The sequence below is a fragment of the Rana temporaria genome, chromosome 1 (assembly GCF_905171775.1).
Source record: "Rana temporaria chromosome 1, aRanTem1.1, whole genome shotgun sequence".
Classification (NCBI taxonomy): domain Eukaryota; kingdom Metazoa; phylum Chordata; class Amphibia; order Anura; family Ranidae; genus Rana; species Rana temporaria.
Window position 1 is genome coordinate 337,312,590 of NC_053489.1, and position 19,968 is coordinate 337,332,557.

General features: G+C 44.1%; 1 protein-coding gene and 1 long non-coding RNA gene across 5 annotated transcripts in view; one reads left to right on the top strand and one right to left on the bottom strand.

Moving 5' to 3' along the window:
• Positions 1–3,879, bottom strand: part of LOC120946668 — a 50,732-nt gene extending 46,853 nt beyond the window's left edge. The window contains exon 1 of the long non-coding RNA XR_005750779.1: positions 3,806–3,879. This is a non-coding gene — a long non-coding RNA (uncharacterized LOC120946668). The remainder of the gene's footprint in view (positions 1–3,805) is intronic.
• The window catches only part of PTBP3 (polypyrimidine tract binding protein 3), a 188,373-nt gene that overhangs the window by 90,617 nt on the left and 77,788 nt on the right, over positions 1–19,968 (top strand). The window contains exon 1 of one of the 4 annotated variants that reach the window (XM_040361251.1): positions 5,951–6,284. The exons of 2 other annotated variants lie outside the window; for them this stretch is intronic. The gene's annotated coding sequence lies outside the window, so the exon portion shown is untranslated. Of the gene's footprint in view, positions 1–5,950; positions 6,285–19,968 lie in introns of those variants that run through there. One more of the 4 variants, XM_040361267.1, reaches the window with a different exon arrangement.

Genomic DNA, 19,968 nt, shown 5'->3' on the forward strand with positions numbered 1-19,968 from the left:
GTTGGCACTTTTTTTTTTTACAAAACTTAAAGCGGTGGTTCCCCCTTAAAAACAACTTTTTTTTATTCCACTGCCACTGCCCAAAAACGAGCTCCCCCCCCGTCATGTAAGCCGCGTCACGATTGGCGAAAGGAGCCAAACGGCGATGCGCATGCGCAGTATAGCGCCGACTCCCCGTTCGGCTCCTTTCGCCAACCGTGACGCGGCTTACGCGACAGGGGGGAGCTCGTTTTTGAGCAAAACGTCAATCAACAGCATGTGAGGAACGCCCACTCCCGCGGGACTCGCAACCCGGATGCACGGGTGAAGATGCTGTACTAAGGTATGTACAGCAGGAAAAAAAAAATAATAGCCTTAATCATGATGGAATGTGGGGGGGCAGTATAATAAAAAAAAGTTGTTTTTAAGGGGGAACCACCGCTTTAAGTATGTTAGGAGTAGAAGTGTTTACCTGGGCTAGTCGCAACTTTCTTTTGCCATGGTTCAAAACCTTCTGTAGGCAGCAGTGTAACCCAACAGTTTGTGAATTCATGTCCCTCAAGAAACTCTAAGGCCCCATACACACGACCAAGTTTCTCTGCAGAATTCAGCCAGAAACTCGGTCGGAGCTGGATTCTGGCGAGAAACTCGGTCGTGTGTACACTTTTCAGCGAGGAAGCCGACGAGAAACTCGTCGGGCCGAAAAGAGAACATGTTCTCTATTTCCTCGTTCAATGAGGAAAGTCGGCCCGCCGAGATCCTCAGCGGCTTCCACACTGAACTCGACGAGGGACTCGATGTGTTTGGCATGTCGAGTTCCTCGGACGTGTGTACGGGGCCTAAGACATGGATTTTATGGTAAGTACCAAAATCCTATTATGCATGACGTGCACTGTTTTTACTTAAAATAATGTTTTATGGCACTGTTGCCATGTGCCCTAATTGGCACCTATGGGCAGATGTGGTTATAATTTAGGTTCTATCCACTACTCCTGTCTAATTGACTAATCTGTTTTATAATAGTTCATGGTATTTTTCAATTTGTTTTTGTTTCTAATTTGTTTTGTCACTTTTGTACGTACATAATCCCCATTCAGTGTGAGGCCTGTGGCACTGGGCTCCCTATTGAAAAGGTGGCGCAGCCGCAGGCTTTTGTTAGAACATTAGGTATCTTATTACTAGATGAAGAGCTTCTCTTCAATTATTGATCCATTAGACAATTGGCCACATGCTAGCTGGACAGCAGGAGGATAAGGAGGCCGGTGTCATATGAACAGAGCACCTCTGGCACCCCTTTAGCCGTGTATGCTTCTGGCTCCTCCCTGGCCCCTGGGAGGTGCAGGCTTGTGCTGTGTGATCACTTTCATATGCACTATGCGATTCTGTATTGTTGCTCTATGAAATGTTTGCCTCATGGTAAATGCAAATGAAAACGTTGGGACATGTCCTATTGCTTTAACCCTTTCATTTATCGTGTGGAGGCTTGACCGAGTTCTGGACGCTCTTTATTACTTCCCTAGTATGTGTCGCAGTAACCATTGTTCCCAAGATAGAAAGTAAGGGGAAATGCAAAGCTTCAGAGTTATTATTGGAGCAGGAAGTAAGACTGAATTATCCTGGACAACTGTTCTGGTGACAGCTGTTTAAAATGGAAATTCCCCTCACTTTGGGGGAGATTTTCTCTAACTTCCTGTTGCATCTCCAGATCAAAGGGTAAAGGGAGTTGGCACACCAACTTGCTGGTTTATGTAAAGCGGTATTAAAGCCAAAAGCAAATGCTTTTATTATATTTCAGCTTACCAATTCTTAGATGTGATGGCTGCATCATTCTTCTTTTTTTAAAGCCTAACTCCGGCATTTGAGTTTTTGTATATACAGCTTTCTCCTCTCCCCTGGACAAAGTAAGTAGTTAACCTGTGCAGTGCGGGCACAGTCCCACTGCATGAGGAAAACCTTATTTATTTATTTTTTGCCCGGAGTTGAACTTTAAGCTTTCTTTCCTTTTATTTTCTTTCCTGCCAGTAAGGCCCTTCCTTCCTTCCCCTTCTTTTTTATTTATTAACCACTTAACCCCCCGACCATATTGCTGGTCAAAGACCAGAGAACTTTTTGCGTTTCGGCACTGCGTCGCTTTAACTGACAATTGCGCGGTCGTGCAACAAAATTGGCGTCCTTTTTTCCCCACAAATGGAGCTTTCTTTAGGTGGTATTTGATCACCTCTGCGGTTTTTATTTTTTGCGCTATAAACAAAAATAGAGCGTCAATTTTGAAAAAAAATTATATTTTTTACATTTTGCTATAATAAATATCCCCCAAAAATATATAAAAAAACATTTTTTTCCTCAGTTTAGGCCGATACGTATTCTTCTACATATTTTTTGTTAAAAAAAAAATCGCAATTAGCGTTTAGTGATTGGTTTGCGCAAAAGTTATAGCTTTTACAAAATAGGGGGTATTTTTATGGCATTTTTATTAATTTTTTTTTTTTTACTAGTAATGGCGGCGATCAGCGATTTTTTTTCGGTACTGCGACATTATGGCGGACACTTTTGACACAGTGCTATAAAAATGCATTGGATTACTATAAAAATGCCACTGGAAGTGAAGGGGTTAACACTAGGGGGCGGGGAAGGTGTTAAGTTTGTCCCTGGGTGTGTTCTAACTATAGGGGGGATGGCCTCACTAGGGGAAATGACCGATCTTATGTTCATACATCGTATGAACAGAAGATCAGCATTTCCCTCCCTGACAGGACCGGGAGCTGTGTGTTTACACACACAGCTCCCGGTCCCCGCTCTGGGAGGACATGGAAGCAGAAAGGTAAGTGCATTTTACAGGGGACAGCGGCGACAATGGGCACAGTGGCATCAATTAAAGGGCACAGTGGCAACAATTAAAGGGCACAGCACAGTGACAACAATGGGCACAGTGGCAACAATTAAAGGGCACAGCACAGTGACAACAATGGGCACAGTGGCAACAATTAAAGGGCACAGCACAGTGACAACAATGGGCACAGTGGCAACAATTAAAGGGCACAGTGACATGCACAGTGGAAACAATGGGCACAGTGGTGACAATTGGCACAGTGACTGTGTTTGATGGCATGGCACAGTGGTGACAATTGATGGCACAGTGGCTGCGTTTGATGGCATGGCACAGTGGTGACAATTGATGGCACAGTGACTGCGTTTGATGGCATGGCACAGTGGTGACAATCGATGGCACAGTGGCTGCGTTTGATGGCATGGCACAGTGGTGACAATTGATGGCACAGCGCCTGCGTTTGATAGCATAGCACAGTGGTGACAATTGATGGCACAGCGGCTACGTTTGATGGCATGGCACAGTGGTGACAATCGATGACACAGTGGCTGCATTTGATAGGCACAGTGAGGCTGCAATTTTTTTTTTTTTTCGTTTGCTCCCCCCCAAAAATTTTGAGCACCAGCCGCCACTGGCTGGGAGTATTTTGTGGTCTTTTCTGGAGGAGAAAAGCAGTTTCTATCATTAACCAAGAAACTAGTGCAAGGTATATTGTAGCCGATCATAAAGTGTGGTACCTGGTATGGTGGAGGGTCCTCCTGTAGTGAGGGGGTCGGTTATCTGGCTTTCACGCCAGCGGTCATTGCCCTGAAGGTATCAGCACTGAACCTGTGTTATGGAGACCCACAGGTTGGCCACACACACAAAGTCCACGCTAGGTGCTTGGTGGTGTCATGGAAAAATCGGTTGTTTGCAGAGCACACAGCCATTTCTCCTTGTGTTATTAAGCACACATTTCATCTTTTTGATATAATGCATCTTAATCTAAAATTCACTCACCATTCGTTCAATTTCCCATTCATTCAAGTCAAGAGACATCATCACCAGACTGTTATGTTTTCATCTTGGCATCCCAGCTCAGCCTCGATCTTTTTATTAAATTCACAGCAGGAAGTGAGGTCACAGCATCCTCCACCCAGGAAGTGACCATATAAGGATATACAGTTAATACAATACAATACATGAATACAACACAATACAATGATGGCTAAAGTCTAATGGGTGTGTCCAGGCAGGGAAAGCGTGTATGCTTTTAACAAACAAAGTCGTATTGCTTTAAAACATGGACGTTCTCCCTGACTATGAAACACTCATAAGCTATCATATTACCGCTGATAGGAATCCTTATTTTGCGCTATTCCAGAGAACAGCGCATACTTGGATTAAACGATTATTGCTTGTGGAAGGAAGACGATATGCAAAGTGTGCGCTAGAAATCCCGACCATGCTGTTCAGACATAGCGGAGACCAGAGCGCACATCTGCCTATAACCAATAATGTCTTTGCAGAGCGAACATATCCCCTCCTCGACGATCGTCTGTGCTAATGCAGAAGGCCCTTCGTCGGCGAACATATCCTCACTCTGCAAACATAATTTCAAACCTTAAGACGTTTTCCACTACCAGACGGGACTCAACCAGCGTCAGTCTGCCCCAGTCAGCTCTTTAGAGTGGGTTGCAGGAGTACTAACACTGGGTGACACTATGACAGTACATATTAAATACGTCTTCATAAAATTTCCACAACAGTGGGACCCCATTTTGTCACTGGCAGTGAGGTATGCTGGACTGGTGGAGAGGGCTCAGACTCAGAAGCGTCCCTCCTAAATGTAATGTACAGCAAGAGAAGCGTGTATCATGACACGGGCCAGCGCTTTTATAGAAGTACTCGTAAACGTGGTGCCTAGGGTTGTTACCCGAACAGTCCGGGTTTTGAATCCTATGTACCCCCACGTGCAGGGTGAACGGCCCAGCCCACAAGTGCGTTTTGCCCCACGCCTGAAGAATGTTCTGGCCTTTCCTTGGCGTGTGTTTAAGCGAATGGACTGGCCTATGCTGTTGAAATGTGGCCTGTTTGTGTGAGACAGTCCATTGCTAGCTGTAGCAGTGTGGTGGTCCTATGTTGTGAGGTGACTGGAGACTCTGCTCTCACACAGAATGTGAGGGGAAGGGTCACGTGTGTAGGGATGCAGGGGCTGCCTGGTCTCCCACCACACGAGCAGTTTTTGTGTGACAGTCCATTGCTAGCTGTAGCAGTGTGGTGGTCCTATGTTGTGAGGTGACTCTGCTCTCACACAGTATGTGAGGGGAAGGGTCACGTATGTAGGGATGCAGGGGCTGCCTGGTCTCCCACCACACGAGCAGTTTTTGTGTGACAGTCCATTGCTAGCTGTAGCAGTGTGGTGGTCCTATGTTGTGAGGTGACTCTGCTCTCACACAGTATGTGAGGGGAAGGGTCACGTATGTAGGGATGCAGGGGCTGCCTGGTCTCCCACCACACGAGCAGTTTTTGTGTGACAGTCCATTGCTAGCTGTAGCAGTGTGGTGGTCCTATGTTGTGAGGTGACTCTGCTCTCACACAGTATGTGAGGGGAAGGGTCACGTATGTAGGGATGCAGGGGCTGCCTGGTCTCCCACCACACTTGCAGTTTTTGTGTGACAGTCCATTGCTAGCTGTAGCAGTGTGGTGGTCCTATGTTGTGAGGTGACTGCTCTCACACAGTATGTGAGGGGAAGGGTCACGTATGTAGGGATGCAGGGGCTGCCTGGTCTCCCACCACACGAGCAGTTTTTGTGTGACAGTCCATTGCTAGCTGTAGCAGTGTGGTGGTCCTATGTTGTGAGGTGACTGCTCTCACACAGTATGTGAGGGGAAGGGTCATGCGTGTAGGGATGCAGGGGCTGCCTGGTCTCCCACCACACTTGCAGTTTTTGTGTGACAGTCCATTGCTAGCTGTAGCAGTGTGGTGGTCCTATGTTGTGAGGTGACTGGAGACTGCTCTCACACAGAATGTGAGGGGAAGGGTCACGTGTGTAGGGATGCAGGGGCTGCCTGGTCTCCCACCAAACGAGCAGGCCCCGGCCAGCAGCTGCTCCTTCCACAGCCAAGCGGCAGTAGCAGCTAACAGCAGCAGTAGCAGGCGTGTTTCTATGGCGGAATCATGAACCTGTTGAGGGAGATCTGGGTGTTTTCGTCCCCTCCCCTCTCATTAATGTGTGCGGTGTGGGTGAAATGACAGCCCTCTTTTGTGTCAGGGCAATTTGTTTATCTACTGCGTGCAGCTCGTACTGCTTCCTCTTTTCTGTCCTGCTTCCCTCTGGCCCTTTCTCTCCGCTCACATCTACGGCTGCCTCCCTCTTCTAGTGCTCTACGGGCCTACATGGCAGCTCGTCTTCCCCTCCCGCGGCTGGACCGTGTCGTCTGCTTGGCCCCCTCGTCTGAGAGCCGCACACAGGAGCAGACGGGCGACTTGTGAAAGGTAGTACACCGAGGAAGGGGGTGTGTGTGTGTGGGGGGAGGGGGTGCTGGCAACTTTTCTATAAAGTACATGAGAGAGACACCATGTCATCCCTCACCCGGGATCAGTGCTGAGCTGTCTCCTTCCATGTCACACTTAGTCCCTGCATGCTGGAGGCAGGAAGAGCTCCTATACACCTCCCAGGATCGAGACACTTATTGTTTTCCACCATGATGTATCGCTCATGTACAGCTCACAAGATTTTCCTTGTCTAAACTACTTATTTTTTTATTATTTTGAAAGGAAAAGCGCTACCGCTATGCAGGCTCCAGTAGAGAGACTTACCCTCACTTCCTGTCCTCCTGACAACACAAGATGGGAAATAAGGAAATGTCTGCAATCCTAGTCTTCCCCCACTCTACTGTAGGAAAGAATTTCTATTTCTCTTGTGTTGCTGATAGATTTCTCCTCACTTCATGTCCTGCTGACCACCTATTTCCAAACAAGAAGAGAGATTTCTTCTTCACTTCCTGTCCTGCTGACCACCTATTGACAGACAAGAAGAGAGATTTCTTCTTCACTTCCTGTCATGCTGGCCACCTATTTACAAACAAGAAGAGAGATTTCTTCTTCACTTCCTGTCATGCTGACCACCTATTTACAAACAAGAAGAGAGATTTCTTCTTCACTTCCTGTCCTGCTGACCACCTATTTCCAAACAAGAAGAGAGATTTCTTCTTCACTTCCTGTCATGCTGACCACCTATTTACAAACAAGAAGAGAGATTTCTTCTTCACTTCCTGTCCTGCTGACCACCTATTTCCAAACAAGAAGAGAGATTTCTTCTTCACTTCCTGTGCTGCTGACCACCTATTGACGGACAAGAAGAGAGAGAGAGATTTTCCCTCACTTCCTGTCCGGCTGACTACTTATTTCCAGACCGGAAAAGAGAAATTTCGCCTCACTTCCTGTCCTACTGACAGCTTCTTTCCAGATAGGAAGAAAGATTTCTCCTGGCCTGCTGACATCCTATTCCCAGACAGGAAGAGCGAGATTTCCCTTCCCTTCCTGTCCTGCTGACAACCTTTTACCAGATGGGAAGTGAAGAGAAATCTCGAAGGCTTGGTTTACACCTCAGCATTTTTTTATTGATTTTTTTTTTGCAGAAACGCGCTACAGTCCATTTTATAACATGGCTTCCATCTATGCTTTTTTTTTTTAACTGCCTTGGTAGTTACCACAACTGTTTCATCTCAGGGAAAACATGACCTGTTGGGGCGCCTTGAGGACTGGAGTTGAGAAACCCTGCCGGAAGCCATAGATTTGCATGTCGTCTGAAAAAAACATTGTATGAAAGTCGTTCACATCTATGCAGTGCGATTCTGATCCAGTGAAAAAGAGGGCCTGTGCGGATTTTATCTCCAGCTATTGCATCTCCTCTGAACCAGAATTTATTTATTGCAGCTACTTATCTAGCACTGGCAATTTCCACAGCACTTTTCATATCTATCTATCCACTGTACACTCACACCAGTCCCTGCCCTCAAGGAGCTTACAATCTAAGATCCCTACTCTACCTATACACAGGCTAATTTAGACAGGATCCAATTACCTACCAGTATGTCTTTGGAGTGTGGGAGGAAACCAGAGTAACCGGAGTAAACCTAGACAGGCACAGGGAGAACATGCAAACTCCAGGCAGGTAGTGTCATGGTTGGGATTTGAACCGATGACCCTAATACTGCTAGGAAGAAGAGCTAACCAGAATGCTGTGTTTCCCCACATTCCAGAGCTGTACAACATTTCATACCTCACTGAATGTCATTGCATGTCACTGCACAGCAAGCACAACGCACCACCGTGACATAAATAAAGTGTCACTTTGTGCACTTCACATAAAGTTTGCAAAACCTTAAAAAAAAAAAAAAAAAAAAATTAGTTTCGTGACCCCACAGATCACTTCTGCCCGTCCAGTTTAGTGTGCAGGAAAGTGCGGACCGGTCCTAAAGCTGGTCATACACATCCAAAATGTTTCCATTCAGCCTGCAATTTAAGGGCTTGTTCACAAGTGGTGGCAGGCCCTGCCACTCCTCTGAAAGGCGATTTACATTCAGATTGCTTTTCAGAAGTGTTTGACAGGCAGTGAGGTTCACATCCTCACCACCTGATCCAACCCTGAAATGACTGTGTTACTGTTTGCGATTAGCCGATTGCGGTGTGGTTCTATGACGAAAGCCAAGTGCTGTTTAGGTTTGGCCATTGCGTGTGTACAACGATGAGCAGCTGTGTGTTAGTGTGGTAGGCAGACAGTAAAACTGCAGCTCATCCACCTGGTTTCTCTGCCCCACTAACCTCAGATGTGAATAAGCAAGCCCTAACAAATTCATCCATGTCATGCAGCATGGATAAGCAGATCTCTCACTACGACTATTGTATTTTGACAGCTGTCAAAACGCCTGAACAGTGGCTGTATATGATTGGATGCCTGCACCATTCGTCTGACAATTTTCCATCCAGCACCTTGGATTTTTCAGTCAAGTGATTGTTGGGTGGGAGGCGGGCGACAAGGCCACCCACTGAGCAAATGTCAACTAGGTCATCAAGAACCGTGAATGGCAGCATAACGGAGCCCCAGATAGCAGTAAAATCAACAGGGGTTCGAATTCTTTCCTACGTTATTTAAAAGTAAGAAAGTTTTGGCTGCACATACACTTTAAAGAATATCTAAACTTTTTGAATAGATTAGGGGAACCTCTGGGAGTGTCGCTGCAAATTTAATGTCAACCCCCAAGATCAGTTTGCATATCGCAGTACGTACTGTCAATTTGGACAGGAATCAGATTGCATGGGTGTTCACCTCTCATGCGATTCGATCCTGGTAGGATCCTGTACGAGTTTGGTCCAAATGCGATGCGTTCAGCCATACGATCTGTATGGCTGAATTTGCACCGCACAGACATCGCATATGATCGGCACAGCAATACGGTGCGAATCACATGCTATGTCTGACATCCCGCCAGCCTTAGACATTATTCACAACCCCCCAAGCTAAAAGATGGCATGTAGCTGCTCATGTACACATGCTGTGGTAAAAACTTTGGATTTACCTTTTACTTTTATTCCCGGTGACATTGATGAGCAGGACAGTTAGAGAGCAAATATGACTTGGGGTCCATTCACACCAGTAGGGGTACACTATGCTTTGTATAACAAGCGCCCGCTGGTGTGCATTGTGTAGCGCCATTTATTGTAACAAAGCATCACACAATTTTTTGCCTATTTCGTTTTTTTTTTTACTTTATTGAAATGTCACAAAAGGTTTACATTTTTTGCACCAAACCACGTTACAGTATTGTAGTGTGTCGCAACACGCTGTACAAAAAAAAATGCATCCTATCTTTATATTTTTTTCAGCACATACCAACACAGGTAGTTGGAAGTGAAACAATAGGGCATAGGTCCAATTGCCTTGTTTATGATTAGAATAAGTCTGCCGATCATGTGCTGTGACTGGATCTTTAGAGGGATACCGATGGCAATAAAAACCTGACAGTGGTTCTAGCCCCTCATCAGTCTATCCAAATCCTAAGAAAAACTGTTTTCTTTTTAGGTACGGTACTTTAACCACTTTTAGACCCGGACCAATATGCAGGTAAAGGACCAGGCCCCTTTTTGCGATTCGGCACTGCGTCGCTTTAACTGACAATTGCGCGGTCGTGCGACGTGGCTCCAACACAAAATTTTTCCCACAAATAGAGCTTTTCTTTGGAGGTATTTGATCACCTCTGCGGTTTTTATTTTTTGCGCTATAAACAAATATAGAGCGACCATTTTGAAAAAAAATCAATATTTTTTTACTGTTTGCTATAATAAATATCCCCCAAAAATATCTAAAAAACATTTTTTTCCTTAGTTTAGGTCGATACGTATTCTTCGACATATTTTTGGTAAAAAAAATTGCAGTTAGCGTTTGATTGGTTTGCGCAGAATTTATAGCGTGTACAAAATAGGGGATAGTTTTATTGCATTTTAATTAATAATTTTTTTTTTTTTTTTTACTACTAATGGCGGCGATCAGCGTTTTTTTTTTTTTGTGACTGCGACATTATGGCGGACACATCTCAGCCAATTTTGACACATTTTTGGGACAATTGTAATTTTTCACAGCAGAAAATGCTCTAAAAATGCATTGTTTACTGTGAAAATGACAATTGCAGTTTGTGAGTTGGCCACTAGGGGGTGCTGAAGGGGTTAAGTGTGACCTCATATGTGTTTCTACCTCTAGGGGGGCGGGGCTGGACATGTGACGTCATTGATTGCCTTTCCCTATATCAGGGAACGGACGATCAATGACAGCGGCACTGTGAAGAATGGGGAAGGTGTGTTTACACACACCTCTCCCCGTTCTTCAGCTCCAGGGACCGATTGCGGGACTCCGGCAGCGATCGGGTCCGCGGGTGCCATGGTCACGGAGCTTCGGATCACGCCGCGGGCGCGCGCCCGTGACCCACGGCTGGCCATTAAACAATCACGTACAGGTACGTGATTCTGCCCAGCCGTGCCATTCTGCCGACGTATATCGGCGTTGGGCGGTCCTTAAGTGGTTAAAATCCTATGATTGCATATGGAAGAGACTATGTGCAATTAATTGCTTGACTCGGTCAGCAGATTGGAAAAAACTGTTGCTATATATACCGTATTTATCGGCGTATAACACGCACCCTAACTTTAAGAGGGAAGTTTCAGGAAAAATACTTTCCACAGCCCCCTGCGTATAACACGCAGGCACAGTTTGCCCTCTATTTTCAGGGTAAAAATGTGAGTGTTATACGCCAATATGTGTATATATATGATATGATTTGACTCATGTATAGTGCTGCCATCACTATGATCATAGAACTTGCTATTACAATCAGGGGAATTCGATAAAGCAGTAAGGTCACTTTTTTGATAGTATTCATAAAAGCCTTTGCACCACTTTCAATATAAGTACCAGCCAGATTTAAATAGGTCTTACTATTGCCACTTTTAGAATCTCACTATGGCTACAACAGATTTAGAAAAAAAATTCCATTGGTTCACAGATCAGCAAACTGGTGGTAATTCATTTTTTTTTTCACGTGACTCCAAAAGTCCGATGGGCACTTGTTTCTAGACATAGTGGTAATTAAGACCAACTCACAGTTAGTATGGGGGGGTTGTCTGCTTATTGCTTTAATACCGGGGTCTGAAACTGCCTGCCCTCCAGCTGTTGTAAAACTACAAATCCCATCATGCCTCTGCCTGTGAGAGTCATGCTTCTAACTGTCAGCTTTGCAATGCCTCATGGGATTTGTAGTTTCGCAACAGCTGGAGGGCTGCCAGTATGAGACTTCTGCTTTTAATATTATATTTGTATGTGTTTTTATAGTTTGTTCATTGGTTGCTAGGACAAAAAACGCCTGTGTCCTAGCAACCAGTGATGCAAGTCACCCTGAGCTGACAGTGGACGGAGCCTGATGGGGAACTTAGAATTCAGTTCCCAATCAGGTCTGCGTTGCACACGATCGACAGTGGGTGGATCCATTGCGGTTATCCAGTGCAGTAGCCTACTGTCATACATTGTTAAAGCAGTAGTAAACTGGGGCCAAAAATTAAATCCTCCTGCAAGGCAGTATCATAATGTGCTAGTATGCATTGCATACTAGCACATTATGTGAAACTTGCCTTAAAACGAAGCCCTCCAGCGGCGGGCTGTCACCGCTCACAGGGCTTCCAGCTTCACCCTGGGCTACAGTCCTCTAGTTAAGCTGCAGGAATTGCTGTTCATGGCACGGGCATATTGTTCCTGCATGCGCTGGTGACATCACCGGAGGCTTCACAAGTAAATATCTCCTAAATGGTGCAAGTTTAGGAGATATTTACTGTACCTATAGGTAAGCATCATTATAGTGTCACCATCATTGTAATGGGTGCAGTGGCCAGGAAGGGCTGGAATGAGTGCACATTTCTCGCTCAGTGCAAACACAGACTCTGTCTCTGACAGGGACTTCAATCAGGCACAAGCGTCACTGCTTTCAGAAAGCTAAATGGTATCTATGACGCCCTTAATGAAATCCTAAAGCAGGTGATTGATCTCCAATGGTCATCTGTGTAGCTTGAGCCATAATGGAGTCAGAATGGCAGAATCATGTTTACAAAGACCCCTTTCACACTGAGGAGTATTTCAAGCACTTTTGCGTTAAAAGAGGCTCATGAAAACTGCTTCCCAATAAAATTAATGGATGCTTTCAGACTGGGGGAGGGGGCAAGCAGCATCATTTGAAGATGTTTGGAGAGCTAAAAAAAAAGCACCCCTCTCCATTGATATGAATGGAAGGCTTCTTAAAAGCTCTTCAGAAGCGCTTGGTGTTTTACTGGCAGTTTAGAAGCACCTCAGTGTGAAAGGGGTCTAAATTAGAAAAGCAAATCTTGTGTTTGGATGTCACAGATGTTAGGTGTGATCCTTCCCACTCCATGCACAATCTAAGGAGAAAGTTCTATCACCTCCCCCATACTTGTCTGCAACGCGCCCATCCATTTCACATCCATCAGACTGAAGCAGCCTGTACTTTACTCTTTGTAATATGGGTAATGGTGTTCTAATTTTGCCTGTGTGCACTATATCATGTTCATGTCGCGTCACCTATTGTTCTACATGTTCATTTTAATGGCAGCGTGCTTTGTTCAGAAATTCAATATCGGCTTCCTGTCCAGCAAGTATAGCAGGGTTGTCTTTTTTGTTACAATGCCAAGTCATTTTGTTGTTTTGAATACTAATAAATGTTGAACGCTTTGAAGTTTGCTATTGCAGAATGACCAGTTGTGAAAGCCTAAGCGTAATTAAAATATCCTCAAAAGGGTTCTTTTATGTTAATAAGTCGAATGCTCATAGGATTGTATGAGAAAGTGCTTGCTGGAATGAGCCTTGTCTAGTTTACAGTGATTGTAACTAGAAAAAGTGCTGAACTTTTTTTTTTCCCCCATAATGTTGGCAATAAGGAGGACCAGTATTACAGGTTGGTTTACCTAGCTACGCTTGAATGATCACGTATGGTTTAACTATAAGATACTAGAGCTGCACGATTTTGGCCAAACTGAGAATCGCAACTTTTTTGCTTGGGATAAAGATCACAATTCTCGCAGCGTAACATCATTTTTCACATTATACAAAAAATTGGGCTAACTTTACGGTTTCGTTTTTCATTAATTCATTAACCACTTGCTTACTGGGCACATATACCCCCTTCCTGCCCAGGCAAAATTTCAGCTTTCGGCACTGCGTTGCTTTAACTGACAATTGCGCGGTCGTGCGACGTGGCTCCCAAACAAAATTGGCGTCCTCCCCCCCCCCCCCCACAAATAGAGCTTTCTTTTGGTGGTATTTGATCACCTCTGTGGTTTTTATTTTTTGCGCTATAAACAAAAAAAGAGCGTCAATTTTGAAAAAACACAATATTTTTTACTTTTTGTTATAATATCCCATTTAAAAATTTTTTTTTTCTCAGTTTAGACCGATATGTATTCTTCGCAATAAGCGTATAGTGATTGGTTTGTGCAAAAGTTATAGCGCCTACAAAATAGGTGACAGAATTATGACATTTTATTTTTTATTATATATATATTTTTTTTTTTACGAGTAATGGCGGCGATCTGTGTGTTTTTTTTTTATTTTTTTATTTTATTTTTTATTTTTTTTATTGTGACTGCGACATTATGGCAGACACATCGGACACTTTTGACACATTTTTGGGACCATTCACATTTATACAGCGATTAGTGCTATAAATATGCACTGACTACTGTATAAATGTGACTGGCGAGGAAGGGGTTAAATGTGTTCCCTACTAGTGATTCTAACTGTGGGGGGATGGGACTGACTGGGGGAGGTGACCGATCTGTGTCGGTCTCTCCCTGACAGGACGTGGATCTGTGTGTTTACACACACAGATCCACATCCTTGTCTGTGTAACGGCCGATCGTGGGTACCTGGCACTCACATCGGTACCGCAGTGATGCGCAGGGCACGCGCGCCCCCCAGTGGCCGGAGGAGCTGAGGATGTCAATAGACATACTCCCGGCATTGTAGAGCCACCTTGTGGCCGTCATTTTACAATGCCGGGGCTCCAAGTGGTTAAGGTGTGTGTGTGTGTGTGTGTGTGTGTGTGTATGTGTGTGTTTTTCCCCAAAAAAATGTGTTTGAAAAACAGCTGTGCAAATACAGTGTGACATAAAATATTGCAACAACCACCATTTTATTTTCTAGGCCGGGTCTCTGGAAAAAAAATATAATGTTTGGGGGTTCTAAGTAATTTTCTAGCAAAAAAAAATGTTTTTAACTTGTAAGCAACAAATGTCAGAAAAAGGTTTAGTCTTTAAAGCGGAGTTCCACTGAGGACGAGTGAGTACCTAGTTTTGACAGGTACTTCCTGTCCCACTGCCTCCTTGGCAACTCCTCCCCTCCCCCTACACTGCCCATCCGTCTGCAATTTTCTGGGACATGTCACAAGTCCCAGAAGATTGCCTGGTCACTAGAAAAGCGCAGCATGACCCCCACCCGGCTATGAACCTGCAAGCTGTCGCAGCTGGGTGCCCACACTTGCAATGACGGTGCCACAGAGAGGAGGGGATGAAGAGCAAGGCTTCCGACAGTCGCATCACTGGCCCGTGGGACAGGGTCTGTTTATTAAAAGGGGGTCTGGTGCGAGCTGGTTCACCGGTTCAGGTCCGATTTTAGCCCGGACTTTGGGCTGAAGTCGAACATAAAACGCACCAAAAAAGTCACGCATTGTTCCGGCACACCGCACTGGACCTGCTGCAGAGATATGTGAACCGTCTCCATAGGAAGCCAGTCACATTCTCCTGCTATGCGAATTGCATGTGGGGAAAGTCACATTAAATTCGCATAGGTGTGAACCCGGCCTCTGTGTTACAATGTTTCTGTTTATCTCCGTCTAAGCGATGTTGTCATAAACTTGGCAAGCTGCCTAGATATTTTTTTTTTTGTCGGCTGTGAGCAGAGAACTCTGCATAAAATCGGGAAAATGCTTTAAGATTGTGAGGGGGGGGGGGGGGGGGGGAAATTGCGATCTGATTCTTTAACGATTAATCGTGCAGCTCAATAAGATGCGTATTCTAAATGTCATGCATATAGGCAAGCTGTCTCATTTCTCTTTCCACAAAGTGTTATGTAGTTAGTGCTAATATGCATGTTTATGAACCGTTGTAAACGTCTAGCCCTTATGCTTTTAGGACTAGTTGACACCATGCGTGCCAGTGATTTTTTTGTCTGCATTCAAAATGCATAGAAAGTAGGTTACATGGATTTCAATGGCAATGGTTCACATCAGTGCTTGCGGTTCCCATGCGTTCCGGTTCCAGAAAAAAACGTGCTGCATTTTTCCTGCACAAAACTGTACTGGAGCATGTTAAAACACTGCAAAAACACACAGTACAGTGAAAAAAAGCATCTGTAACGCATAAAAAATGGAGTGCATCAAAAACGCGCATGCAGAAACTCATCTGAATTTGATCTGGAGGACGTTTTTCTGGTGTGAACAACCCCTTAAGGTGGGCCAGTTGTGTTTAATAACCCTACCTGCTTAACAGTCTGTTTTAACCACTTCAATAACAGGCACTCTCCCCTCCTGCCCAAGCCAATTTTCAGCTTTCAGTGCTGTTGCACTTTAAATGACAATTGCGCGGCCATACTAGACTGTATCCAATTTTTTTTATCATTTTGTTCCTACAAATAGAGCTTTCTTTTGATGGTATTTGATCACCTCTGGGTTTTTTTTTTTTTTTTTGCGCAAAAAATTAAAAAAACATTTTGAATTTTCTTTTCTTTGTTTCTGTTTATAAAATTTTGTAAATACGTTTTTTTCCTTCACTGATGAGCAACCTTATGTTGGTATTTTTAGAATTGGCAAGCTACAATTTGTTACATTTTTGTTTTGGGGTTGGGATACACTTTAAAGTGGTTGTAAACCTGCAAGACAAAGGCATAATGTGCTTGTATGCATAGCATACTAGCTCATTATTACCTTAGATCGAAGCCCCCGCAGCCGTCGTCGACCCCCCCCCTCCGACCGCGGACATCTCTCCCGGAGCTTACTTCCGGGTATTGCGGCTCGGGCTGTGATTGGACGGAGCCGTGATGATGTCACTCTTGCGCATTGCACACGGGAGCTGCCGGTAACGGCACATCTAACTGAAGCAATGGCATGACGTGCCATTGCATCAGTGCACATGTGCCGATCACTTTGACACACAAAAACAGGGGGATATCTCCTAAACAGTGCAGGTTTAGGAGATATCCGGGGTAGCTACAGGTAAGCCTTAATATAGGCTTACCTGTGGCATACAGTTGTTAAATAGGTTTACAACCACTTTAACAACAGTTTTTTGCTTTATAATGTGCATGGTAATGCATATTTCCATACATTATGCTGTGTAAAGTGCTTGGGTTGTGATTTGAATAGAGCCATTCAGGGGAGCACATGCAAACTGCAGCATATAGGACATATTTCCAATGTTCAATATCACAGGAGAGTATAGGGAAGGAATCCTGTTTTTTGTATTTATGCATTTTGCACAAATGTTATTCTTTCCTGCCAGGGCTCCCTTTGGTAGCGGGTACCTGAGCTGCAAGTTGGTAGTTCTGTCCCGGAGAGTAATGTTCAGGTGGAGCTAGTCAGATCTTAGAGCATGTGTGTATTTCCACAATGGATAGATGCAGGTCACCACTAAGACACAGACAACAATTGTATTCTGTGTGCCCTATTCACACTGTAGCACTGGTTTGATGTGTGGTGCAGCGTGGACAAATACAGCATTTTTCCACACTGCACTGGATGGCACTGCTTGACACGGTACAACAGCTCAATGCACCGCGCTGTTCTGCAGTGACATGAATGAAGTGACGCTTTAAGTAAAGTTGTAAAAGAAAAAACCTAAACGTGCATCACATTGTTTTTTACAAGAGCTGGCACTGCACTAGCCTACGCGGTAAATGTTACAATTTATTGTGCAGGCTAGAGCTGCACGATTAATCGCAAAGAATCAAAATCGCGATCTTTTCCCCTTTCCGATCTTCAAAACAGCATGTCGCGATCTTTCTAACGAGTGCAGAGAGTTCTCACAGCTGGAAAAATAAAATCCAGGCAGCCTGCCAAGTTTTGGGGAATAAGTGTAAACAAAGTATCTCTTCGTTCTTTTATCAAAGGAAGGAAGTTTAACCATTTAAAGACCAAACCTTTTCTGACAGTTGTTGTTTACAAGTAAAAAAAATCAGTATTTTCTGCTAGAAAATTACCTGGAACACCCAAACTATATATATATATATATATATATATATATATATATATATATATATATATATATTAGACCATAGAGAATAAAATGGTGGTTGTTGCAATATTTTATGTCGCACCGTATTTGCGCAGCGGTTTTTCAAAAGCTATTTAAAAAAAAAAAAAAAAAAATACACTAATGAATAAAAAAAAAACAGCAAAGTTGCTCCAATTTTTTTTGTATAATGTGAAAAAAGATGTTACACCATGAGAACCATGATCTTTATTCTAAGCAAAAACATTGTGATTCTCATTTTAGCCAGAATAGTCCAGCTCTATTTTTATTTATTTTTATATATATATATATTTGTGTCCTGGGATAAATTTGTTCCCAGAAATCCGTTTTAAACTTTTATTTTTATTTTTTATTTCTTCCACGCCCCGATACCGTTAAGGTCCATACACATGGGCCAAATATCAGGCAGCAATTTGTTCATAGCAGCCGGTCCAACGGAAGTCGGCTGTGCAGCTGGCTTCTGTCGAAGGGGCATGAAAAAGGTCTGCCGATCAGTGCGCTCAGCCAATGGCTAAACACTCTAAAAGGTGTGTTCTGGCAGGGGGGGGGGGGCAGTTTCCCTGTCAGAACACAATAGCTCAGCGGGGAGATCGATGTACTAATATCACATAGTTAGTACATCAAGCTCCTCATGAGCTCTTCAGTTTTCTTTTGTTCAGTCTACTGGGATGAACAAAAAAACAAATAGTGTGTACCAGGCTTTAGTGTCCCAAATACTGCTCATCGGCTTAATCCTACAGAATGAGGATTCTATTTTCTGATCCTGCCTTTGTTTCTGTTTATGATTTGTCTACTGTCTAAACAACTAGTGAAGCTAGTGCAGTTAATATGGTTCAGACTTGGCAGCAGACACTACAAGTGGCATTTTTCATTAATTCTGTTCACTGTTTTTCTTCTCTCTGTAGTCTGGGGACTCCTACAGTCAGGCAGATTAGAAATTTCAGCTTCTGTGCAAAGGAAGATGATATATGCTGTTTTAAAGTCTCAGCTTTATTTGTGCTCAGCATTCCTGTGTGTGTGTTCAACACCATAAAAGTTTTTTATCGTGATTTTCTGACTTCCTATAAGGCTGATGAGTGGTGCAGGGGAGTGGAAGTGCTTCAGCCAGCATGGAAATTTTTAATATTTTTTTTTTCGTGTATGTCAAGGCAAAACATGCAGTATGTACGTACGTTTTTTGTTTTATCGATTTTTTTCACACATTTGGTACATTCACATCAGTCTTTGCACTCAAGTATGTATTTACAGAAAGCTGAGGGCCTTAAAGCGGGGGTTCGCCCTGTTAAAAAAAAAAAAAAAAAAGTTTTTTTTTATTAGACCATTAAATTCGGCATCGTAGCGCGAGCTACGGTATGCCGGTCTTACATTTTTTATGCCCGTACTCACTGCGGTATCGCTGATTGAAGAATCCGGGGAATGGGCGTTCCTATGGTGAGAGAAGGTGATTGACGGCCGGCCCTGGCACGTCACGCTTCTCCGGAAATAGCCGAAATAGGCTTGGCTATTCACGGCGCCTGCGCATAGCCTGTGCGCAGGCGTCGTGAATAGCCGAGACCTACTCCGGCTGTCTTCGGGGAGCGTGACGTGCCAGAGCCGGCCGTCAATCATCCTCCCTCTCCATAGGCACGCCCATTCCCCGCGGGAGTCGATTTCTTCAATCAGCGATACCACAGTGAGTACGGGGATTAAAAATTTAAGACCGGCATACCGTAGCTCGCGCTACGATGCCGAATTTAATGGTCTAATGATGGAAAGGAGGGTGAACTACCGCTTTAAGAATAAAATGGTAGTTATTGCAATTTTTTTTATGTCACACTATATTTGCGCAACCATTTTTCCCCAATTTTTGGGAATTGTTACAATGAAATGGATTTTGGTGCACACAAACACAATATAATACCCAATTTGTTCAGTAAAATATAAAGAATGATGTTGCATCAAGTAAATGGATATCAAACATTTAAAGGAGTTGTAAAGGTTTGTTTTTATTTTTTAAATCCGTTCCTTTAAGCTAGTGCATTGTTCGTTCACTTACCTTTTCCTTCCATTTCCCTTCTAAATGTATTTTTTTTCTTTGTCTGAATTTCTCACTTCCTGTTCCTCCTCAGTAAGCTTGCCCCCATCATCTGAGCCGTTCTGGCTGGGGGTTAGTCAGCGTGATCGCCCCCTCCCTTGGGACTACATCCCTGCAGAGAGATGTTGTGTTCACAACAAGGAAGTGAGAAATTCAGACAAAAGTTCTCAGCGTCTCCCCGCCAGAATTGGGGTCCCAAGGGAGGGGGCGAGCACGCTGACTAACCCCCAGCCAGAATGGCTCGGA